Source organism: Symphalangus syndactylus, chromosome 7 (assembly GCF_028878055.3).
Source record: "Symphalangus syndactylus isolate Jambi chromosome 7, NHGRI_mSymSyn1-v2.1_pri, whole genome shotgun sequence".
Taxonomy (NCBI): domain Eukaryota; kingdom Metazoa; phylum Chordata; class Mammalia; order Primates; family Hylobatidae; genus Symphalangus; species Symphalangus syndactylus.
The window spans coordinates 108678953-108695235 of NC_072429.2; the positions used below are offsets into that span (position 1 = coordinate 108678953).

Sequence of the window (16283 nt, forward strand, 5' to 3'; positions counted from 1 at the left end):
GGAGAAAAATTTTGAAATAACTCTTGCCAATTGTGGCAGATCATCAACAGATTAGCAGAATATTGCCATGCAGGTTTGAGAGTCTGTTGAAATAAGAGTTAATGGTTTAATTTGATAGCAAAGTACAGCACTTTCTCCAGAAAGGCTTTCTCCTAGTAAGGCTATTAGGGTACAAGAGTATAAATACCTGCTATAGAGAGGGCTGTGTCACACCAGAAGACCTATCTCGGTTTAATTAAGGAAAATTAGCTGCTAAATTCAAAAAAGTACAGTTTCTCATTTCTAAATAATCATTGTAGCCAAAATACTAAAATGAAAGTTATAGAATGGAGTTTAAACAGAGCTTGGGCTCGAGGGTCAGGCGGCCTTGGTTGGAATTCCAGCTCTGCATTTACTTAGCTGAATATCCTTGGACAAATTGGTTCACCTTCCAGTGCCACCACTGTCTCATCTGTAAATTGGGCTAATTAATGGAAAATAGAACAGTGCTTGCACATAATAAGTGCTCAGCAGTGTGGAGCAGCCTGCTCAGGACTTCATAAAGAGTAAGTCAAGGAACCAACAAACCAGAGAGTCTGGCTTGAGTCTAGGTTCTTAAATATTATTCAGGGATTGTTCAGAAAGCCCAAATGTTAGCTGCAACTTTAAAAATTTAAGTGTGACTTTTAAAAGTATGCTTTCATTTTTTGTTTGTTCATTCAAAATCAATAAAGAATAAATACTTTATAAAACATTCTCTTTCAAGACTGTCCTTGGGTGATACAATGGATTGACATTTTTATACCAATAGGCTACATCTAGATTTCACTCAACATGGTGGCATTTAGATGTCAATAAATGTGAGTGTTTGATACTATCTTTATTAGCACAAAACTAAGTCTCTTAGGAAAATACAATGGTCATTTGAATGGATAAAATTGGTAGATAATAGAAAAATTTGTGTTTTGTATCTCTCAAGAAAAAGTGTTACCCAAATCGGTTTTTAGGCTTTGAAGCCAAATCTATAAAATAATCACATTTTCATAACAATTATACTGGGGTTTTTGGTTAGAAGGATAACACAATATATCAGTCCATATGTATATACCTAACTTCCTGTGGTGTGTCTTCAAAATAAGAAAAAGAAATTAATTGAAGAATAATGGAACAAAAAGCGCAAATTTTCTTTTACTCCAATTAGTAGGGTCAAGTCAAAAGTGAAAAAAATTAAAAGGAAAAATAAAAGTGAATACCACAGTAAATAGTAAATATACCAAAAAATCCTAGAATACACTAAAGCTATCCAAAGAGATAAATGTCCTCTAAACATCTTTTTTTGTTTTATAAGATAAAACAAAAGTTTAGGAAAGTTTAGAATTGGATCCTAGTCAGATTTTAAAATTTCACCGATTTTAGGAACCATTTTCTGTTAAATCATATAAACACAAATAATAATACAGTTTACAATGAAGTACTATTTTACATCTTTAAAAAATGAAGAATAAGTTTAAGTAGTGGAATCACACACTAGTCTTCTGATTTCACTAGACCCTCTTTCCAATTCCCACAGCTTTGACATCATTAATAACCTTCTCATTTTGGAAGCCTGAAGGGCTCATAATTTTTATTATAATGGCTTTCATATTTCTATTTTTATATTATTTTAGATTATGCCTCTTTCTTTTTTCCCTTAAATGTGGCTCCCTCTATGGATACTCTTTGGTCTTCTTTCAATTTTTCTGCACATTTCCTCTAATGGTTGTTACAGCTTGAATTCCATACGTGAAAATAAGTAATTCACAATCTAAGCTGTTGGGACTTTAAAATATTTTGAGCCTTAAGGGAATGTAATTATGAAACCTGAGTCACATAAACAGGCAGCTATAACCTAGGCAGCTGTAACATTTGTTTTTCTGATTATATGTTAGCATTTTTACTTACATTGTTTTATAAAATATTGTAAATGACTGAGAGGTGCTGGGGAATACTTCTCTCTTACCTATTGGTCTTAATTACAAATTATCTTCTCTCTTTCCTCTCTCCCACAAAGACTTCATGAGTATCACATTGTTTAAGAGGGAATGTTAAATACACTCTTTTGAATTAGAAAGAAAAATAAAGCAAGATATATGAAAAAGAAGACAAACTGCAGCTACATTGCTATAATTCATAAACTAGCCTTGTATAGAAAATGTTACAATCCTACAAAATTTCATTGTTTTCTACCTATATAAGTGGGCCTTAACTTTTAGCTTTGGAGTACTGATCCCATTCTTTTGGAGTGTGTTACCTGAATGGCTATTCTTAGCTTTACACTTGAATAAACTCTTTTAATACGGATTCTGATCCTTTCAATTATTTCAGGTTGGCACTGGTAAACTTGCAAAACCTTCTTCACAGTCCTGATTGTTCACAGGAGTGACATTCTATCACATTTGCTCTATTATGTAGACTATTCAAGGGACTCATATCCCATCACCTTTTCCATAGTTTCATGGTTAGCTGTAATTTTATGATGCACCTAGGTTCATAAGTGAGTCTATATTTTTCCTTTTTCTATCTCCTTTATCTGTTTTTGTAATTTATAAAATCAATAGAAATCAAAAAAATATTTTGGACTTAACCAAAAACATAGGATCTTTATGATGAAAGTGAATATATAGAAAGACATTTCATGATCTTGGATGGATTACTTAGTATTGTATAAATATACATTCTTCACAAATTATATATTACATACAAATAAATAAAAATATATAAATAAAAATATTACAAAGACAGTAAAAAAAGCAGTGTGGATTAGTGCAAGACCAGAACAGATCAATGCAAAAGATTAGAGAACAACAGAGACAGACCTCTGTATAAAGGTAATTTGTGGAGATATACAAACATACCTAAGAATGACCCCTAAGTCAATGGGAAATAGATGTGTTGTGAAAAACAAAATAAGGCTGTCCAACTCTATGGAAAAATAATAAAACTTAGTTCCTACTGAGTACAATGTGATCTCTAGTTAAATTAAACCTCACTGTGACAGGTAAAACAATAACCATTCATGAAAAAGTCTCCTCTCTAATAAAAATCTTAAATTTTCAAAGCATAACCCATAAGGCAAAGAAACTTATGAATTTAATTCCATTCAAATAAAACATTTCTTTCAAAGAGGGAAGAAGTTAATAGACAAATGGCAAAATGATAGAAGAGATTTGCAATCTTAGAGCCTACTAAAGTTTTAAGATTTCTTAGTCATTAAAATATCTTATCTTTACAAAATATTAGTTTACCAAAGCTGTTAAAATGGAATTTTATTCTTTTACCATAAATGTACATTATTTTATCATTTTAAAATGATTATTGCAAGATAGGTTGTATGAATGTATAATACCAGTGGAGAAAATAAACATTGTGTTTTAAACTGATAAGAAGACATACTACACTTGATCTTAGCCAAAAGGCTGAGATGTGATTAACACTGTGTTTTGTAGAGTGTGGTTCAATAGCCATTCCCATTAGAACCTGGAGAATTGGTTAAAACATATTCCCAGTTCTACACCAGCCCTATTTAAATTCACTGTGATATTAGATAGTTTTCCCCCATGCTGTTGGAAGTGAGGTCTGTCCTTTCTCCTAGCTATGACTGTAGTGAGCAAGATTAGTTTCTTCCTAGGAGACTCTGTAGGGATGTACAATTTCTTGCAAAGGTTGATCCTCAAATTTGTTCTCCAAAGATTTTTACCATTCTTTAGCTACTTGCAGTTATTTCCATGGTAGTTTAATTGTATTTTCTCTGTAGAGGAGGTATAGTTGATTTTATGGAACTGTGTTTCCTTTGGACAGGTTGAACTATTTAGTTTTCACATGAGTAGCTATATGTTTTAAAAATCCATAATCAGACAAAATTGCTGTTTTTCTCATAGTGTGCCCTATCCTAAATGATACTGCTGGTGGAAGGATGAGCAGAAAAGTAGGTACAGTATGACGAGAAAAATAAAAACATTTGGGGGAATAAAGATGGCCATTTTCCCACAAAGATGCTTTAGACCTTGGTGGTTCTGAGTGCCTGCTGCTTAAGAATAGGTATCTCTTACCCATGTTCAAATTGGAAAATTTAAAGAGTTTTAGGATTAAAGAGAACAGCATTTTGTATATTGTCATAATCCTGCTACCATCTTGGTAGCGACTTTGCTGATTACATGTTAGGGTGATCAATGTTGATTTTCAAGTGATTAGGGAAGATTAAGGGTATTCAAACTTTCTGTAAAGGGCCAGAAGATAAATAATTTAAATTTTGTGGGCCATATGCTCTCTGTCACAACCACTCAACTCTGCCATTGTAGTGTGAAAATAGCCATAGACAATACACAAACAATGGGCATGGCTTTGTTCCAATAAAACTTTATAAGAACAGACATTAGATTTGGCCCAAAACCATAGTTTCCACACCTTTGGTCCAGATATAAGCATGCTGGCTCATGTTTTGTTGTGGTATATGTGTCAGGAGTGGTTATCCTTCCATAAAGATCAAGAGTCTGGCAATGAGCAGAGGGACTTGTGTCAGTAACAGAAAAATAAATATCTTGGGATAGAGATTTATCCACACAAATAAAGTCAGGGCTAATTGAATGAAAATGTGTTTACAGTGACAAATTAATGCCCTTACAGCATTAAAGAAAGATAAACTAGTGGATTTCTACTTCCATGGAGATTTTATGTAACACAATGGCCTTTTCACTATGCCATTTTATGTAATTACCGTTAGCACAGAGGCTATTAAGTCAATATAATCAAGGAATGTAAAAGTCAGCTAACACTGTGCTATGTCCAGCACTAAATATTTCTTTCCATTTTTCCGTATTTTATAATCGAGTTTTCTTGTCAGACTTTTCAATATTATTTTGAGATTTGGCTGTTCCTGCCAAAATGAAGTGAAATTATTAACAAGAAATTGTCAGCATTCATTCACATTAAAAATTCCATTTAATATATATATTTTTTCTGTTACATTAAGCAGAAGAGGCTTTCATTTATCTCAAATATACCCATGCTTGCTGTGGGTGAATGGAGGGAACATCACTTATTGATCTCAGTCAGAATTAATGAGCAATAGTTACTTGTGAGCCTGTGTTCTTCTGTCATCTTTCTTCTTCTCTTGCTCAGTGATCCAAACCACCATTATAATGGGCTTCCTTTGTACATTTATCATGTCTTTACTGATTGGGCGGTATTTGAAAGTCAGGCACTTTGAGCTTGTAACCCTGACTTTCACATGTCAGCCACATGTAGTGTTGTGTTTTTAAAACATGGCACTCTATTACTCTCCAGTTTCTCCACAAGTGAAATAAACTTAGAAAATACATTTTTATATAATATATGACACTAAAAAGGTAAAGTAATTAAAAAATTACTTAACAGGGAAAATAAAAATTGCTAAAAGCACTATCTTATTATTGAGTCTCAAACCTGAAAGAATTTTCTAGAGGTCTCAGTTCATCTTCATAAGATCTATGTTTAAAGCATGCCAGAAAAATGTGTGCTAATTTTATGAAAGTTCTTGGAAAGCATATTGGATTTCATCATGTCACTACTCTTTGAGGAGTAGTATACTCAATATGGTACAGCATACTGACAGAAGAAACAAACTATAGGTCATGTGATTACTAATGCTTACCTCCTCTACTTCACAGTCCTTACACAATTTTTTTTCCCATTTATTTCACAATCTTTATTTTCTCTTTTTTTCCATATCCACTTTCATCATTGGAGTTTCAGCACTTATTGTTACCTAGTTTACTGAATTTATCTTCTGATTAGTCATCAAAACATCAGCCTTGACTTCTGTAATTCATCCTTCACGCTATCATAAAAATGACTCTTCTTGCAAAAATAATTGTTACTTTCCTGCTCAAAAGTCTTCAAAGATTTCTAATTGTTTACAGGAAGAAAATTTAGACTCCTAGGCATGCTATTTTAGGCATGCTGTCTTAGGAAAGCAGAGCTTAAGACCAAGATCTTCATGCACATGATTTATTTGGGAAGTGATCCAGGGAGCAGGAACCTTTTGAGGAATCTTAGGTTCTCAGATTCTCAAATGTATTGAAGAACTCCCTGCTGGAGACTAAAAAGGGAAGTATTTGTTCTTCGGTTCCTTTTCCTTCCTGGTGAAGAGGAGCTCTGTGGGTTTCAATGGTCCTACCCATCTGGCTTGTACATGCATAATTGCCACGTGTGATCCTACAGGTGTCTCTAGCATATTATCAGAGAATGTCCTGGACAGGAAGTAAGAAGTATGGGACATGGGAAGGCAACATCCTGTAAGAATGCTCCTCTCCTACCCAAAGTATGCATGAAAATGATTTCCACATTAGTGGCTGGAGTTAGAGATGGGGCTATTAGGATTTGAAGTAGCACCCAAGAATTGTCAAAATCATGTGGCATAAAAATGCTTCTTACATTATGTGACTTGAATTTCTGTCCAATCTGATATTTCATCATTCTTTTTCCATGTCCGGACCAAACGTATAGAGGCTACTAACTTGCTTATTAATTAATTTATTCATTAAAAGTTTGTTGAGCGAGATTATGTATCAGGTAAGCTTTTAGACATTGGGGAAGCAGAGAAGTTTCCAGGCCTCATGCAAGTTGTATTTGACTTGGAGGAGGCAAATAACAAACATGTAAAGATATGAATGTGATGATTTCTGTTAGTGGTAAGGGTGATAAAGATAATAAAGCAAGGCAATAAGATAAGTAGAGTAGAGGAAGGGCTGAGTGAAATCCTCTCCCTGGAAATTACATTTGACCTGCAGTTTAAAGGATGAAAGTGAAAAACCTATGCAAGAATCTGGGGACAGTATGCTGCAGGTGAAGATAATAAAAGTGCAAAAAATCTAGAGCTGCAAATCAGTTTTGTGTGTTCTAAAGGGAGGGAGAAGGCTATGTGGTTAAAGTCTAGTGAATAGAAGAGAGAATGAAGAGAAGAAGAAATATAGGTAGGACTAGAATTTGTAGATCTCTTTAAGTCAAGGTAAGAAGTTTGGATTTTAGTAAAATTTCATTAAAATATCATCGAAGGGATTTAAGAAGAGAAGAAATATGATATGATTTGCATTTCATAAAAATGGCTCTGGCTACTATAAGGATTTCCCTGGGACTTGAACCTTTCCCACCCTGTGCCATTAAGATGATGCCTTTATAATACATATCACCATTTGAATGTGTTTTCCTTACAGGATGTAACTCTTCTTGAGGGAGGGCACCATGTCTTCATATTTTTGTAGACAGTGCACCTCACATATTACAATTACTAAATACATGATTGATAATAAATGTTATAAGATGGATAGATGAATGAATGCAGGTCTACAAGGCTGTTTCAATAAGTGATAGTAGAATATGAAGACTACACAGCATACAGAGTAGTGGTTTTTCTGAACTATTATTCATTGCCCGAATATTTTCTAATCCTCTACATCTAAGTCTTAAGATGACATCCCTGTGTTGTTTGCTTATGTTCGACTTGTGACTTACTCTGCCTTTCACGTCGTTCCCTCCTCTTCCGCTGAATAGCTTAGATGTTTTTCACTGTGAAGTTAATTTTATTTCAGTAAGTACAAGAGAAGTAGTAGAGTATAGGTTTAAGAGTACAGAAATTGGAGTGAGGAAACAAGGATTTAAAGGGTGAATTAAAATATGAACTTGAGACAGTGCAAGGAAGATCCAATGCTCTAAAAAGGCATTGGTGACTTTGAAAATCTTTTCAGAATGTAGAAATAGGACAGCCTTGCAGGTGCTTGAGCTGTATAGTTAGATTTGCGATTCAATCATGAATGTACTATTCATTAGCTCAGTGACCTTGAGTAAGTCACTTAATCTTAATAAACCTCAATTTCTTCATGTATTTTATGTGAATAACAGTGTATACTCCATGGGATCCTTGTGAGGTTTAAGTAACCTAATTGTATATGAAATGCTTAGTACAATTTTGGACACATTTTATACTCTCTAAACTGGTAGTATTATTCTTAGTAACCAAAATATGTCTTGAAAGAGAATGACACAGTAATAGCCTTTTCCAACTGTAGTGATTAAATTAATTATTGGTTGCTGATATTTCCAAGAGAGTTGATTTGCAGAGTATTTTCATTGAGGCACAGAGCTACAGTCCAAGCTCCTTTGATTTCTGTTTTGATTTCCAACCTAGGATCAAAATAAATCAATTTCTGAATCTTGCAATGAATCCATTATCCTTAAGGAGGGAGCATTTGGAAGACCAATTATAAAATTAAAAAGAATTCAGAATATTGCTGAGTAGAACTATAATCCTATTTCTCTATGTAATTTTACATATGCAATTTTAGAATAATTCTACTTTGTTGGCTAAGAACAATTTTGGTTAAAAGTGGTAGAAAATTCAACTCTAAGTGGCTAAACAGATAGTAGTTTATTTTTCTCTCATATAAGAAAAAGTTGAACTGTTTATCAAAGCTGTTAATCAGTGTTTTGATTTCCTTCCTTCTTGGAAAATTGATAGAATAGTACAATTCTATATGATAGATTTATGCTTCTTTCTTCCTTAAAGTTAGGTGTAGCTATAGTTGCTTTGGCCAATGGAATGTGAGCATGTGTGGCATTTCTGGGCAGAAGCCTTGGAGAGTTAGCGTTTCTGCCAAGCTCCCTTCCCTCTGCCATGATGATTGGTGATATATCACATGACAGTCTAATGGAACACAGCCTTCACTGACCACTGGGGTTTTGAGGTTGTTGGTTACAGCAGCATATTCAACTGATAAATAGCCTCACTAACACAAACCATAGATGACATCAGCTTTATCATATCCTGTTTTATTATCTCTGTTTTCATTTTCATTCCTATCATATCATATTCTCAAGATGGCTGCAGCAACTCCAGGAATCATTTTAGTGTTCGAAGCAGGAAGAATTGGTAAAGAGGGGGTGATACCAGGCACATTATTCATTTTACCAAGAATGCAAAAGATATTCTGGGAAGCTTTTCAGACCTCCCCTTACATCTGCTTGGCCAGGAGAACTGGGTTAAATGGTTGCCACTAGTTACAAGGGAAGTTGTAAAGTGGGCATAGTTCCATCCCAAAAGAAACTGAGAAGACGTGGGGATGTGATATTGATCAGGCCACTGACAGTGTATGCCACAAGGGCACAGTTACCATAGCAAGTGTTCCTTTTTCCAAATGAAGATGGAAACACTCCAGTAGGATCAACTCAAAATCCCCATTTCAAGTCAGCAATCAACTATAGAAAACCACTTTTGGATTAATTCTCCCCCGCACTGTATCCCAATGCATCAGTTTTATGAGCTAAACCCTATTTCCCAAATTGTTATTGGACAGTTATATGGGCAATAGTAAAAAAAAAAAAATTGACTGAGGCAAGATATATCAGTTCTGTTACTTCTTCCTATCTACAAGTCGCCACATTTTGGTAAGCAAGAGAGTTAGTTTGATCTGGTCATAATAGTCTTTCATAAAAAATGTTAAAGGGACTTATTTTTTGAAAACATAAGCAATTATTATTTCAGTTATTACTCAAATCATAATCATCTTTTGGAAACTTAAAATTGACTGGTAGTTTGTTCGGAAGTCCTAGCATATATTGGAATTGCTGATTTTTAATATCCAGGCTATAATACTTTCACTTTTTTCATATTTTCCATTTTTGGGAAATTACATGTACTGCTCTTGTCTTTTAAAAAAATGAAATGTCTTTAAAATGACATGCCCTTTTTTTTAGGGGAGTTCCATTTTTAATTTGGACTTCTTGATGTTCATTATACAAAATCAATGTAGCTTTTTATATTTTAAAATTCTCTGTTGATGGTATAATGTGTTCAGCATATGTATGGGGGCGGTGGCTGAGAAGACAGGCATTTAAGCAACAGTTTGTCCTAAACTTGAGGGCTCCCTTTGATTTGGTTTAAAAATATAGTCACTAGTCATTTTTTCAGTTTCTTGAAGAGCTTAATAATACAGATATGTACTAAGCCTGCTAATGTTTATAGCTCTGTTTTTTCCTCTGAGGCTAACTTATAAGGCAAACACTCTCTCTTGATTTTGATACATGTAAAGTTGGGCTGAAACTGCTGTTTCCATGTTCTGCTTGACCATCGACGTTATGATTTTGGAAGACGTGTATGGTTCACTCTGTAGTAGCTTCCCTTTAGCAAAGCATTCAACAGAGCCTTCAGTTTCCCTTTCCAGCTTTTCCTTTGGTCTACTGGTTTATCATAAATAATTCGAAGGCATTGGTCACTTAGAAAATGTAACCAAAGACTGGGCCTACCAAGATCTTTCCAGAATAAAGCCTATGTGGTTTATGACCAGATCTCAGTCCTATGAATTTGTGAAACTCTTTGGAAAGCCATGTGATACTTTTACATTTGGAATAAAATGTGTTAATTACATTTTAATTGAGATTAAAAGTAACGGAATATCCTTTAAAAATACTTAAAGCTTTAAGACTCATTAAGTTGCTTAATGCTATAAACAAGCTTAAGTTTATTAAAATTAAAGAAAAGGATTACAGAATTTGTGAATGCAGGGAGTTCACTTGCTCAATGTGCAGTAAAAAATTAACCTTGCCCAGAGACTCATTTGGCCCTTAACTAGCTTCTGGGAGATAAACTTTAAGCCCTTGGAACGTCTTGCTTGATAAAAGTGTCTGTTTACCAGGGGCCTTGGGCCATTCCAGATACTTGATGACTTATGGTGGAGAACTTGGGCCATGCAGTATTAACTTGATACTTGAGGGGGTGGGGATAGGTCAGCCAGGCAGGTGGTTAGCGATGTTTATGTGGCCAAGCCATAATAAAACTCTGAACACCAAGATTTGGGTGAGTTTCCCTGTTTGGCAATACTACATGCGTGCTGTTAAGAAAAACCATTGCTATCTGCGTTGTAACCATAAGTCCATTTATCAATACTCAGCAAGTCAATACACTGAGACAGGGTTGCATCAGATAAAGGGGTTTAATTGTAGGACTGCTGAATGAGAGGATGGGAGGAAATCTCAAATCCATCTCCCTGTAGAGTTTGGGACTAGAGGTTTTAAGGGTTTTGGAGTGGGCTGACATGTGAAGAGTACAGGGTGAAGTGATAGGTCAGAGAGCAGAAGAAACTGTATTCCTATGTTGATTCTGTTCCTCTCTGGGGTCTTCAAACTGGTTGGCCTCAGCTGTTTTCTTGGAATTCAGGATCTGAAAAACATCTTAAGCAATTCTTAAACAAAACAAAAGCCTTATGATTCTAACATCAGAAATCTTATCTATTGGAACAGTAGGGATGCAAATGTTATCTAGTGACTTTTGGTTACAAGGAAGTGGGTCAAAGTGCAGCCTGATTAATGCTTAATTTTACCTATACTTCTGTCCAGAATTCTTGTTGTCCAGAATTCTGTCCAGAAGCCTTGTGAGGACGAGTTCAGCATGACTTTACCAGGAAAGGACAAGTGGAAGCACCATCAAGCACCACACTTGGTCTCTCATGGACCCTGCTCTTGGCAGCTCTTCCCTTTGTTGATTTTAACCTGTGTCTTTTCACTGTAATAAACTGTTGGTGAATATAATGGCTTTCTGAGTTCTGTAATTCCTCCTAGTCAAATCCAGGGTAATCTTGGAGACCTTCTGAATTACATTTAGATTGTCATCCTTTAGCTACTGGAAATTTGCTTTAAGTCTAAAAATAGTTACAAAGAATCCCCACCACTTTCTTCCACAGGCTCAGTCCACCACAAAGTCTCCTTCTTTGGTAGACTCAGAAATGCTGCAATTAGGTGTGTTGGATGGTGGTTACACCTGCTTCACTGCACTCCCATGAGGGGAGGTGATGGATGGTTTCTGATGCAGGTGGTTCTTTGCTTTATTACTAGTGAACATGACCCTCACAAATTCTGTCCTTCACTGATGCTATGGTCGTCAGCCTAGGAAGAATTGGGAAGGAGATTAAGAACGTTTTCATCTGGCTGGGCGCGGTAACTCAGGCCTGTAATCCCAACACTTTGGGAAGCCGAGGCAGGTGGATCACGTGAGGTCAGGAGTTCGAGAGCAGCTTGGCCAACATGGTGAAACCCCATCTCTACTAAAAACACAAAAAAATTAGCCAGGCCTGGTAGCGTGTGCCTGTAGTTCCAGCTACTTGGAAGGCTGAGGCAGGAGAATCACTTGAACCTGGGAGGCTGAGGTTGCAGTGAGCCGAGATCGTGCCATTGCAGTCCAGCCTGGGTGACAAGAGTGAAACTCTCTCTCAAAAAAAAAAAAAAAAAAAAGAAAAAGAAAAAAAAGAAGGTTTTCATCCAGACATCCAGTTTCTTTCTTCCTCCTAACCTAGTATCTCATTGCCTCAGCTTCCATTTTCCTGAACTTAGGCTATATTCTCAAATTACTGTCAACTAAACCCTGCTAGTGTAAGCTAAACATGGCTTAGAACACTCCCTTTTGGAGCATTTCATTTATGATTAGGGATACTGAACACTGGCTTTCTGAAGGAGAGGAAGTATTTGGGGACAAAAAAATTTTCACTGCTTGTTTTCAAAGGCCCCATTGGGCATGGGGAGATCAGAAAAGTGTCTTTTCTGATGTGACCCAGGATTACTCCTGAAAAGATAAGTTGGATTGATTTGGGAATAACTTCTCTTCACTTAGCCATTTGAAATGATCTCTTTCAGGCTTATTGGTATTTCTCTACATGTTCTTATGCCAGTAATATCTCCCTCTTCACCCAGATGAGAGGTCTAAAGTTCTTTATAACATGTTGAGTAGAAATCCTAGAACCTCTGGGACTCTCACCAGGAAACTCCTTGCTAATCTTGCACCACCTACTGTTAGGGTCTTTGCTTTCCCCCAGGTTTTTACCTCTTTATCCCAGCTCTCTGGAATTAACCTTTATTTTGATTCTTTCTTTAATTGTAGACTCAACCTGTATTCCCCGTGGCTTCTGTCTTGACTTCGTGTACATCTCTGTAGCTCTCATTACACTTGTCTCATCACATATCTTCCCCTGTAGGGTGAAATAACTGTGTCAACTATGTTCCCACTTGTGTTCCCAGTACCTAACACAGTTCCAAAAAAATAGTAGTTGCTCAATAATCATTTGTTGGATTGATGAATGAATGAGAGCTAGGCATATTTCCACTTTCATATCTGAACTGCCTCCAGGAATGTCAATTTAAGTCAGAGACTTGGTACCTTTAGTTTCCTGACTTGAGCTTTTTGAGACTTTAGGGGTTATAATTTAAAAGCTCTTTTTTTGTAGCTTGATGAATAAGAACATGAATGAAATTTTTTTTTCCAAACAAAAAGGCAGCAAACTATCAAAAAATCCTGTAGAATATTTATTTAAAATCAATACTTAGGAAGATCAGAGAGAAAATAATTGCTATCTACAATACAAAATAAAAATCAGGCCACTGGAGGGGGGCTGGGAAACAGAGAGGCTTCTTACAAATTGTCATTCTTCAATTAAAGATTGCTTTCTATTTTGGTAGCATCTCTGCTGAGAGCATTCCCACAGTTTTTAATAGCTCAGTTTCAGCTGTCAGGAACATTTGTGTTAATTTTTCCTGTTCAGTACACATAAGAATTTCTGTGCCTGTTGTTTGCAGATACCAAAGTCTGCTTCCTAATAATGTGACTGAATATGTCCATCAAATATAGCTGTAAAAATTCCCTTCTGTTTCTTGAAAACCCTGGGATGTTATAAGATTTTTCTGCTGGGATATCAAATCATATTAAAAATTAAATGTAACAGTAGGCCTATTTAGAGATATTTCTTTTGCTATGTTAGTATGCTCTGGTGAAAATGAAGAAAGGATACCATATGATTACATTTTTTGACCTTATTATTATCATCAAGAGGGCGATCTGCACATCATTTTGAAAACATTAACTATACATGGAAAACAGGTACGTTAAGAATTAGACAAACATTACTCCTGCATTCTCAGTGGATTCAAATGCTTCCTGTTCTCAATAATCGTTTGAATCCTCTCCATATTGGGTATATTCATTGCTGTAACTGCTATTAAACATTGTTGCTACAATTAACAGTTTCATAAAATTCCCGTTTGTTATTTCACAGCTCTGTAGCTCAGAAGTCCAGGTGCCGTGTAGCTCAGCTGTTTCTCTGATCTGGGTTTCAAGGACAAATTCAAGGTGTTGGCAAGGTGCATTCTTTTCTGGAGGCTCTAGGGATGAATCTCCTTTCAAGTTCTCTTGGATTGTTGGTAGTGTAATTCCATGGAGTTACAGGACTGAGGTCTCAATGTACTCATTGGCTGTTGCCTGGGGATTCTCAGCTTCTAGAGGCTGCCTGCATTCCCTGGTTTGTGGCCCCCTTCCTCCATTTTTAACACCAGCAATGGAAATTTGAGTCTTTTTATGCTTCTACCTCCCCTTCTTCATTATCTTTATTCTGCTTTCCTCTTCTGTGGCATCTCTCTCCTGATTCTTGCTGGAAAAATTTCTCAGCTTTAAAGGGCTCAGTTGATGATATAGAGTACACCGGGGTAATCCAGGAAAATTTCCTTATCTTAAGGTCCATAACCTTAATTATACCTGCAAAGTATGTCACAGTAATTGGTTAATGTTTAATTAGCTAAGTGTTAGGAATCTTGGAAGAACAGGGGTGGCAAGTAAAGCCCAATGTGCATGGACAGTAGATGTCAATGTCACCACTGACCCCATGTGTGATAGTGTGTGAGTTAAATAACTGCAATAACCCCTGTGCACTGAGGTCACGCTAGATTGCAGGCACTTTATACAGTGAGGACCTAATCCTTAAAACAACCCTGACATTTTGTGGATTATCATTTTAGTGATGAGAAATAGAGATATAAAGTCACTAAGTAACTTTCTCACAGTTACACAATTTTCAAGTTGTAGAGCAACAATTTTTTTTTTCAGTATATTATGCTTTACTTATAAATACAATTCAGTTTTACAGATGTATCTATCACATTTTATTTATATTTTGATCCATTGTTAAGCATTGTGTATTTGCACTTTTTGGCTGTTATAAATAATGCTATTGTAAGCATTGATGTATACATTTCTGTATGAACATATGTTTTTGTTTCTTTTGATTGTAGACACAAAAACAAATTTCTGGGTAACATGATGTTTAATATTTTGAGGAACTGTCAAACTGATTCCGACGCAGCCACATCATTGACCACTGTGGGAAGGAATTTTCTTTACACCTTTGTTACAAAATACTTGGCTATATTTGGCTGGGTCTATTTCCTGCCTCTCTATTCTGTTTCATTGATCTATGTGCAATCCTTTTGCCAATATCACATTTTCTTAATTACTATAGATTTGCATTAAATCTGAAAATTATGAAGTATTAGTTCTCCAACTTTTTCTTTTTTTAAAGAAAAAAGAAAAAAGCTATACTAGTTTATTTTTTCTTATATATTTTATAATCAGATTTTTAAAAATCACAAATAACTTGATGGAAATTTATATTATAATTATGTTAATCTTATATACTAAATTGAGAATAATCCATATATTAACAGAATTGAATCTTCCAGTGTAACCCACACAGAAATGATGGAAATGTCTCACAGATGATGGGAATGTCCCACAGTGGTCTAGAGCAACAATTTGAGTCCAGATTTGATTGACTTCATCTGCTTGTCTTGTGGAATGAAAAAACAGGTGTATGCAGAGCACTCAGAAGAATGGTTCACATATATTTTATAACAGTTGAGTGGCAACTGGTGGGCTACTTTTTTTACAATTTTCATTTATTTTATTCTCATTATCTACTCTCCAGCCCTCCCTAGCCCTTATTTTCTCACTATTGGCCATATCTGCAAAATAAAAGGAAGTGCTATACTAATCAGCAAGAAGGAAAAAAAAATTCTGGGTATTAAGAACTTACTGTATGCCAAGCATAGTGCTAGATATTTTTTATTGTTTTCTCATTTATGTGCATCACATTTGAGGATGTCTATAAAATAATGAATGTGATAATGTTTTAAGAAGCTGGAGTGGTGTGTGAAGAAGGAAATATTTATTCAGTGCCCTCCAAGTACTGTGCAAAAAAATTAATGATTCTATCACTGAATCCTCCTAATATTCATAAAAATTAATTTTTATTACTTCAATTTTAAAGATGGAAAAAACAGATGAGATACTGACAGAGGAAGCCACTTGATCAAGGATACAGCAATAAACTAATAAGGAAATTTGACCGAATCTGTCAAATCTCAAACTCAATTTCAGAACCAAAACAAATAAAAGTTCCCTTAAAAGTAGGCTTTTGTTTTGT

General features: G+C 35.4%; 1 pseudogene; it reads right to left on the reverse strand.

Annotated features, from left to right (window-relative positions):
• Positions 1-3340: 3340 nt before the first annotated feature.
• LOC129487127 (uncharacterized) lies at positions 3341-3446 on the reverse strand (annotated as a pseudogene).
• Positions 3447-16283: the final 12837 nt, after the last annotated feature.